Genomic DNA, 9851 nt, shown 5'->3' on the forward strand with positions numbered 1-9851 from the left:
CTTAAATGGACAAGTTGCATCTAGCAATAATGAGATTGAGCAATAACAAGTCTGTGATGCCCTTAGATGTCCTGGGCTGCACGCGCGCTACAGTAAAGTATCAACGTGTATTTCCTAGACCGAGAGGTTAGGGTAAACCGCACGTCTCCGGACGTGATCACTGTGACGCCTTGCGTGATACGGTTGTTTCGCAAAAGTTGACCGAAACCTACGGAAGGATCATTATTGTATAAAATCCTTACCGTTAATAAAAATTTGTTATAATACAAATACATTTTGAATTTACCAAAATTACTTACCAAATTAAAAAATTTACCAAATTTACCAGATTATCAAATTTACCAGATTACCAAATTTACCAAATTACAAAAGCAAAGCGCATGAAATAAAACTTCGCATGATATGATATGATTATAGAACAAAACGATTCAATTTAATCAAAATAAAAATAAAAATATATAAATATATATTAAAATAAAAGTTCAAATCAAAATAAAATGAAAATGGGTTTTTATTTATATGTGGCTTTGGCAACCTCATAAGATTTTAACATTACACAATGCTGAGTAATGGCGGGCACAACAAAAAAAAAATATTATATATATGTGGTTTTAAAATGTACAAATAAAACTTCGAATATTGGAGATCGAAGATATCAAATTCGAAAATGGAAATCGAATTCAAACTTTAAAATAATGGTTATCAAAATAATTTGTTAATATAAAATTGTGAACTTTGTGTGTATATGGACCATAATATACACGCGTTGCGAATATGTATTGTTCATCTTAGTTATGAGCATACGTTGTCTAATGCAACAACCTAAAATATACAATGTTGTACCTGGTACCCATCAGGTTAATGTTTTATATAAATTGCGGTATGTATCGCCCAAACATAGTTGAATATAAACCGTAAATAACCAGATTATATAATACATAATGCTTATATGAAACTAAGACATTTCGCAGCATTTATTTTAGGTATAAAAATACATTTATTGAAGGAATTGATATATGCCAGTAAAATATGTATTTTTTAATTTCTTTCAATAAAAACAAAAATTGACATTATATAAAAATTAATTAGAAAACTGTAAGCGGTGGATCACTCGGCTCATGGGTCGATGAAGAACGCAGCAAACTGTGCGTCATCGTGTGAACTGCAGGACACATGAACATCGACATTTTGAACGCATATCGCAGTCCATGCTGTTACGTACTTTAATTAATTTTATAGTGCTGCTTGGACTACATATGGTTGAGGGTAGTACGACTATGCTAATTAAGTTGTTTATAAATTTTATAAGCATATGGTATATTATTGGATAAAATAATAATTTTTTTAATCATATTATAAAAATATATATATGAAAAACATTATCTCACATTTGGATGTGAAAAACGAAGAGAAATATTTTCTTTTTCGATCAAGTAATACTGAGAAATGTCTAGCATAAAAAATTGAATTATTTTTCATCTAGAATTGTCTCTTATTAATTATTCGGAAATATAAAAAACTTGGTTATGTTATTATTCTTCGTTGGTTCGTTTAATGGAAAACACTTTGCTACAAGAAATAATTTAATAAAATGTTTTTATCATTATATATTAAGCATTAATGGCAAGAAAAAGTTATATACAACCTCAACTCATATGGGACTACCCCTGAGTTTAAGCATATTAATTAGGGGAGGAAAAGAAACTAACAAGGATTTTCTTAGTAGCGGAGACATAAGAGGTGTAGAATAAGTGGGAGATATTAGACCTCGGTTTGGTATCGTCAATGAAATACCACTACTCTTATTGTTTCCTTACTTACTTGATTAAATGGAACGTGTATCATTTCCTAGCCATTATACGGATATATTTATTATATCTTATGATATTGGGTTTTGATGCAAGCTTCTTGATCAAAGTATCACGAGTTTGTTATATAATCGCAAACAAATTCTTTAATAAAAAGATGCATTTATGTATTTTTGATGGGGCGGTACATCTCTCAAATAATAACGGAGGTGTCCCAAGGCCAGCTCAGTGCGGACAGAAACCACACATAGAGCAAAAGGGCAAATGCTGACTTGATCTCGGTGTTCAGTACACACCGGGACTGCAAAAGCTCGGCCTATCGATCCTTTTGGTTAATAAAGTTTTTAACAAGAGGTGTCAGAAAAGTTACCACAGGGATGACTGGCTTGTGGCGGCCAAGCGTTTATAGTGATCATTGTGAAGCAAAATTCACCAAACGTTGGATTTTTCACCCATGCAAGGGAACGTGAGCTGGGCTTAGACCGTCGTGCGTCAGAGAGTTGGGCTGCAATCTGCACACAACGGGAGAGCCGACATACTGGCCCAGTGACCCTAACAAAATACCGGACCTCCTTTATCTAGGCATCAGTTGACCCACATCCGGCTATCAGCACTGGAGGAGACATTGACGATGCCGTTGCTAGCCTTACTGGCAAAATCCACTAGGCGGCAAGGTTGTCCACACCCACACTTCGTACCAACAGTGGGAGACTCCAAGTGGCCCGCAGGGACAACCATCTAGCAGAGCCCCGTCTGACGAGAGGGCCTACAACAGAGCCTTTAAGCAGCTCAAACAGATGCTTCATGACTCGAGAAGCAAGGCGCTCGAGGAGTACCTAGTAGAACTGGAGCCTGGCAATGCTGAGCACAACATCTGGAACGCCACCAAATACCTGAAAAGGCCTGTGCGGAGGGTGCCACCTGTTAAAACAGCTGCAGGTGTATGGTGCCGGTCAAGCCAAGAGAAAGCGGATGCGTTTGCCGACCACCTGGAAACCAGTTTCCAGCCATTCGCCCTATGTGATGACGAAGACGTTGAAGAGACGAAGCAGTTCGTTGACGCAGCCTGCCTGCCTATCGCAGAGATAAGTAGTCAGGAGATTCTGGATGAGATTTCGTGCTTGAAGCTCACCAAATCTCCTGGCCATGACAACGATGTAGCTGCCCTCAAGCTACTCCCAGCGAACTGCATAGAGTTCCTGAAGGATCAGAGGATCAGAGGATCAACCAATGCTTAAGACTGGGAAACTTTCCTGCTCAGTGGAAGTGCGCTGAGGATATCCTCATTCACAAGCCGGGCAAGCCAAAAGCCGAGCTAGGCTCATACAGGCCCATCAGTCTACTCGCCATCCTGTCAAAAATCCTGGAGAAGCTGTTCCTCAAGAGGTTGCAGACCATCCTGGAGGAAAAGAGGATCATCCCCGACCACCAGTTCGGTTTCAGGCAAGGACATGGCGCTATTCAGCAGTGCCACCGGGTCGTCTCCAGGGTCTTGGATGCCTTCGAAAACAAGAAATATTGCGCAGCAGTCTTTCTGGATGTGAGGCAGGCTTTCGACAGGGTGTGGCACCTCGGCCTGCTATTCAAGCTGAAGCAACAGTTACCGACCCCATACTACATGTTCCTTAAGGCATACGTCGAAGAGAGGAAGTTTTACGTAAGGAGCAGTAACTCCAAATCACCCCAACACGTGGTACTGGTACAACAGCGAACTTGGTCCTGTGCTGTACAACATATTCACCTCAGATAAGCCAGTATCTGAAGTCAACAGAATATTGACATGTACCTACGGGGACGACACAGCGCTCCTGTGCTCTGACGCAACTCCTACTCTGGCAGCGCAAGGGCTGTAAAACGAGCTGGACACGATTCAGCCATGGCTGAAAAGGTGGAACATCACCATAAAAGCTGACAAATCCACCTACATCACGTTTACAGTCAGAACAGGCAACTGTCCACCCGTCCACATCAACGGCACCAACATACCGTCCAATGCGAAGGCCGAGTACCTGGGACTAACAATTAAATACTTGTATTTGTTCATATGTTCCTCCTATTTAAAAACCTGGAGAGGTGAAATTCTTGGACCGTCGTAAAACTAACTTAAGCTAAAGCATTTGCTAAAGATGTTTTCATTAATCAAGAACGAAAGAGGTTCGAAGGCGATCAGATACCGCCCTAGTTCTAACCATAAACGATGCCACCTAGCAATTGGGTGCTCTTATGGGCAATTATGGCTCTCTCAGTCGCTTCCCGAGAAACCAAAGCTTTTGGGCTCCGGGGGAAGTATGGTTACAAAGCTGAAACTTAAAGGAATTGACGGAAGGGCACCACCAGGAGTGGAGCCTGCGGCTTAATTTGACTCAACACGGGAGAACTTACCAGGTCCGAACATAAGTGTGTAAGACAGATCTTTCTTGAATCTATGGGTGGTGGTGCATGGCCGTTCTTAGTTTGTGGAGTGATTTGTCTTATTAAATAGATATTAAATAGATATCTTCAGGATTATGGTGCTGAAGCTTATATAGCCTTCATTCATGGTGGCAGTAAAATGTTTATTGTGTTTATGTAAGTGGAGCCATACCTGTTGGTTTGTCCCATTATAAGGACACTAGCTTCTTAAATGGACAAATTGCATCTAGCAATAATGAGATTGAGAAATAACAAGTCTGTGATGCCCTTAGATGTCCTGGGCTGCACCTGCGCTACAGTAAAGTATCAACGTGTATTTCCTAGACCGAGAGGTTAGGGTAAACCGCACGTCTCCGGACGTGATCACTGTGACGCCTTGCGTGATACGGTTGTTTCGCAAAAGTTGACCGAAACCTACGGAAGGATCATTATTGTATAAAATCCTTACCGTTAATAAAAATTTGTTATAATACAAATACATTTTGAATTTACCAAAATTACTTACCAAATTACCAAATTAAAAAATTTACCAAATTTATATTACCAGATTATCAAATTTACCAGATTACCAAATTTACCAAATTACAAAAGCAAAGCGCATGAAATAAAACTTCGCATGATATGATATGATTATAGAACAAAACGATTCAATTTAATCAAAATAAAAATAAAAATATATAAATATATATTAAAATAAAAGTTCAAATCAAAATAAAATGAAAATGGGTTTTTATTTATATGTGGCTTTGGCAACCTCATAAGATTTTAACATTACACAATGCTGAGTAATGGCGGGCACAACAAAAAAAAAATATTATATAGTAACATATCCATTATTACATCCACAACTCCCCATAAGATAACTATAAGCAACATACACTAGTATAAGCTCATATACACACATTAATGTATAAACACAAAATATCTAAGTCTAAGCACAAAATGTAATCAAAGAACGAGAGCCCTTCGATTAACCTTGGACACAGCGTCATGTTCCAAAACCACCCTTTCTCACAGATCGCAAATCATAAACATAGACACTTGTCGCCTTATCATAAACATAGACACTTGCCGCCTTTATAAACACAGACTCTCGTCCCCTAATCATTTGCATTCGACCACTTGGCGAGCCAACTGAAATAATAAACTTTCGCGATCGGCGCCTACGCCTACGCACTTGTCCCAGGATTCTCCAATTACCCCTATTCTTCAGAAGACTCTCTTCCAACAAGAAAATAGAGGTTTACAACCCAACTCTCTTAAACTTCGCTCTTTGGCTTCCCCAAATTGCCTATAAAACAGCAAGCATGCCTCCATGCAGCAGTTCAGTACTGAGTACGTTATCAACCGCGATAACACCGCTTAAGCCAATTTAACTTTCCAATCTCGTGATAATCAAATGGCTCTAGTTCTTTCCATAAATGGAATTAATAAAAAGGTTTAATAAAATATAAAACTCAATCGTGTGTTTTTTTTATCAAACCCTCGGTCTGAATTCGTAAATGGCGCAGCCGGTAGGATAAAAAGAAAAAGTAGTACGACTCGTTTACAAATATCAATCTAGTGACAAAAGATCCTTGTATGATCAAGCGTATCTTTTAATGATTGAACCACGCGAATCGGCGCTAAGTGAACGTAAATCGTAATACAATAAAACTCTATTTATCCGCAAAAGAACTACGTATAATCGGTGGTTGTCACACAATAGTCAACCTACTGCATACGATTAATAAAAGTGTAAAAACAAAAAACCAAAAAACTCTACAGAAACAAAAATCAACCATGGCAACCGAACAAATCCAACTATTATCAGAATCCCACTTGAATCAAGCCTTAAATCAAATTAGGCAAATACCTTCATTCAGTAGAGACACCCAAGAGCTCAGTGCCTTCATACGAAGGATAGAGTTCATACTCCAACTGTATCCAACAACGGACCCCAGGCAAAAACATGTATTCTTCAGCGCAATAGAGATGCAGCTTGCAGGAGATGCCCAACGAGTGTCACAATTATCTGGAGCAACAACCTGGCCCACTCTAATGAACGCACTCATCAGCGAATATAAAACACAAACACCATGTGAAGAATTACTCCGTCGCCTCTACAATACACCCTTCAACGGAAGTATCCGTAAGTTCGTCGAAGAATTAGAAACCAAATCATTCACAATATCAAATAAGCTTATGTTAGAAAATAACGTTAACAACACCTTATTATACACAAATGCATTAAATAACACAGTTAAAGATGTGATCATGAGAAAAATGCCCGATAGGTTATTTATGACCCTTGCTAGACATGACATAACGACAGTATCTAAGCTCAAACAAATAGCTCAACAAGAAGGTGTATACGAAATAACCTTCAATGACCGAACGAAACACCAAAATAACTCCAATCCTAACACAAATCCACCCCAAACTTCTAAGAATAAAGGAAATTATCAAAATTTCGCGAATTATGTTATGCACAACACAAATAAATCAAATCCCAACAATAATTCAAAACCTATTGTATCAAACCAGCAGGTTATGCATGAATTTAAACAAAAGCTAAATCAGGGTAGAGCCCAGAACCCTTTAAATTACCCACAACATAATAGTAAGGCACCAAACCCTTCCGTCAAACGGCAGAGAGAAAGTGCTAGTGACCAATACAAAATGGACACAAGCGAAAATTTTCTTCAACCAGCCTCGGAATCAGAAAGCGATCCAGAGGAGTAGGTAATCCATTCCTAAAAATTAAGCTAAATAATATTACTCTCAAATGCCTAGTAGACACTGGTTCGTCTATCAATATTATGAAACAAAATTTCTTTAATTTCCCAATAAAATTCTCTAAAATGAAAGTCCACACTATCAATGGCACTATAGTATTGAACCAAAGCGTTTCATTGCATTCAAGCAAACTTTGTCCGACTAAACAAACATTCTTTATTCACAATTTCTCAGAAAAATATGATCTACTATTAGGCAGAAACTACTTAGAGTCAACCAACACTCAAATTAACTATTCAACACAAACAGTCAACATAAATGGCTACCCATTTAAAATGTGGTACGATCACATCCAAAAAGATGAGTCAAAAGTTACCAATGAGTACCCCAAGTCATCTAACCTAGAGGAAACTCCTCTACATATCCCAAAAAAGGAAAAAATCCCTCCGTAAAATTAAGCGGAAACCCCACTTAAAACCAGATGAGCCAAAGCCATCCAATCCAGAAGAATCCAAGACTACCAATGAGTGTCCCAAATCTTCTGAATGTGAGGAAAACCCTCTTATTACCCCTTACATAGAAGAAGCCCTTCTAGTAACATCCTCTAACTACGCCTTAAACGACGAGTTAAGAGAATCCAACGTATTCAGATTAGAACATCTAAATACGGAAGAAAGGGAACAACTTTCACACGTTTTGCTCGAATATAGTGATATTCAGTACAAAGAAGGTGAAAATTTGACCTTCACAAGTACGATTAAACACTCTATTCATACAAAGCACGAAGACCCTATCTATAAAAAACCATATAAATACCCCCAAGCATTTGACCAAGAAGTTAATAAACAAATCAACGAAATGATAGAACAAAAAATAATTAGGAAATCAAAATCTCCCTATTGTTCTCCAATTTGGATTGTCCCAAAGAAAAGCGATGCTTCTGGCAAACCAAAATTTCGATTAGTCATAGACTATCGTAGCCTCAATGAAATAACCATTGACGACAAATTCCCTATTCCTGTAATGGACGAAATATTAGACAAGCTTGGACGCTGTCAATACTTCACAACCATTGATCTAGCTAAAGGTTTCCATCAAATTCAAATGGACCAACAGTCAATACCCAAAACCGCATTCTCAACAAAACATGGACATTACGAATATACTCGTATGCCTTTCGGTTTGAAAAATGCACCAGCAACCTTTCAACGTTGCATGAATAACCTTCTAGAAGATTTAATCTATAAGGATTGTTTAGTCTACTTAGATGATATTATCGTTTACTCCACTTCACTAGAGGAACACATAATGTCATTGAAAAGGGTATTTGATAAGCTACGATCAGCAAATCTAAAATTGCAACTTGATAAATGTGAATTTCTAAAGAAAGAAACAGAATTTCTCGGTCACATTATCACGACAGACGGTATAAAACCAAACCCTAACAAAATAAAGGCAATTGTTAACTTTCCTATCCCAAAAACTACAAAAGGAGTAAAATCTTTCCTTGGACTCTGCGGATTCTACCGTAAGTTCATTCCCAATTTTGCAAAAATAGCAAAACCCATGACACTTAAATTGAAAAAAGGAGCAACAATTAACACAAAAGATAATGACTACATGTCCGCCTTCGAGAAACTTAAAGTACTCATTACGTCCGATCCGATCCTAATATATCCTAACTTCGAAAAGAAATTCTCATTAACGACAGACGCAAGTAATATAGCTATAGGCGCTGTATTATCTCAAGAACACAAACCTATTTGTTATGCAAGCAGAACTCTAAACGAACACGAACTTAACTATTCAGCAATAGAAAAAGAACTATTAGCTATAGTATGGGCAACAAAATATTTCAGATCTTACCTATTCGGTAGAAAATTCGACATATTAAGCGATCATAGGCCACTTGTATGGCTAAACAACATAAAAGACCCTAACATGAAGTTACAGAGATGGAAGATAAAACTTAACGAATACGATTATAATATCCAATACCTACCTGGTAAAGAAAATCATGTCGCGGATGCTCTATCCAGAATTCAAATTCAAGAAAACTTCCTAGGAGAAGATGATCCAATCTCCCTTCCCACAGCAGCTACTATACATAGTGCATCAGAAGATAACCAAAATCACATTCCAATAACAGAAAGGCCCCTTAATTATTATAACAGACAATTCGAATTCATAAAAGACAATTTAGACGACGTCCAGATAATAAAATATTTCCACAAAACTAGAATAAAAATCAGTTATAAAGAAATGACCGACACCCTTGCTGTTATTTACTTCCCTAATGAAATCGACTTTCAGATATTTCAAAATGCTTATATTCAAATCATAAGTCCCGACAATTTCACTAAAACCATGAAAACCAGTAACAAACTAATAGACATTCAAACATATGCCCAATTCAAAGAAATCATTCTTAAAACACATAAAGAATATTTACACCCTGGCATAGAAAAACTAACACTTCAGTTCAAAGAACTTTATTATTACCCCGATTACCAAAAGCTTATCCAAAACATCATAAATGAATGTGAAATCTGTAACATCGCTAAAACCGAACACAGAAACACAAAATTAACTATCGAAACAACCCCAGAAACCTTTAACCCCAGAGACAAATATGTCATAGATTTCTACTTAATAAACAATAAACAATTCCTATCATGTATTGACATTTATTCTAAATACGCCTCCCTGATAGAAGTAAATAGTAGAGACTGGCTTGAAGCTAAAAGAGCTATTTTACGTATATTCAACGACATGGGTAAACCCATAGAAATAAAAGCCGACAAAGACTCCGCTTTCATGTGCGTCGCACTTAAACTCTGGTTAGATTCAGAAGGAGTAACCTTAAACATAACGACAAGTAAAAATGGAATTTCTGACATCGAGAGATTTCAT

General features: G+C 37.5%; 1 non-coding gene across 1 annotated transcript; it reads left to right on the forward strand.

The window, feature by feature from the left end:
• The first annotated feature begins 1091 nt into the window (after positions 1-1091).
• LOC6555937 lies at positions 1092-1270 on the forward strand. Its single transcript, XR_046896.1, has one exon. It is a non-coding gene; the product is annotated as a 5.8S ribosomal RNA (ribosomal RNA).
• The last annotated feature ends 8581 nt before the right edge of the window (positions 1271-9851 follow it).

Source organism: Drosophila erecta, unplaced genomic scaffold (genome assembly GCF_003286155.1).
Source record: "Drosophila erecta strain 14021-0224.00,06,07 unplaced genomic scaffold, DereRS2 tig00000329-arrow-arrow-pilon, whole genome shotgun sequence".
NCBI classification, from domain to species: Eukaryota; Metazoa; Arthropoda; class Insecta; order Diptera; family Drosophilidae; genus Drosophila; species Drosophila erecta.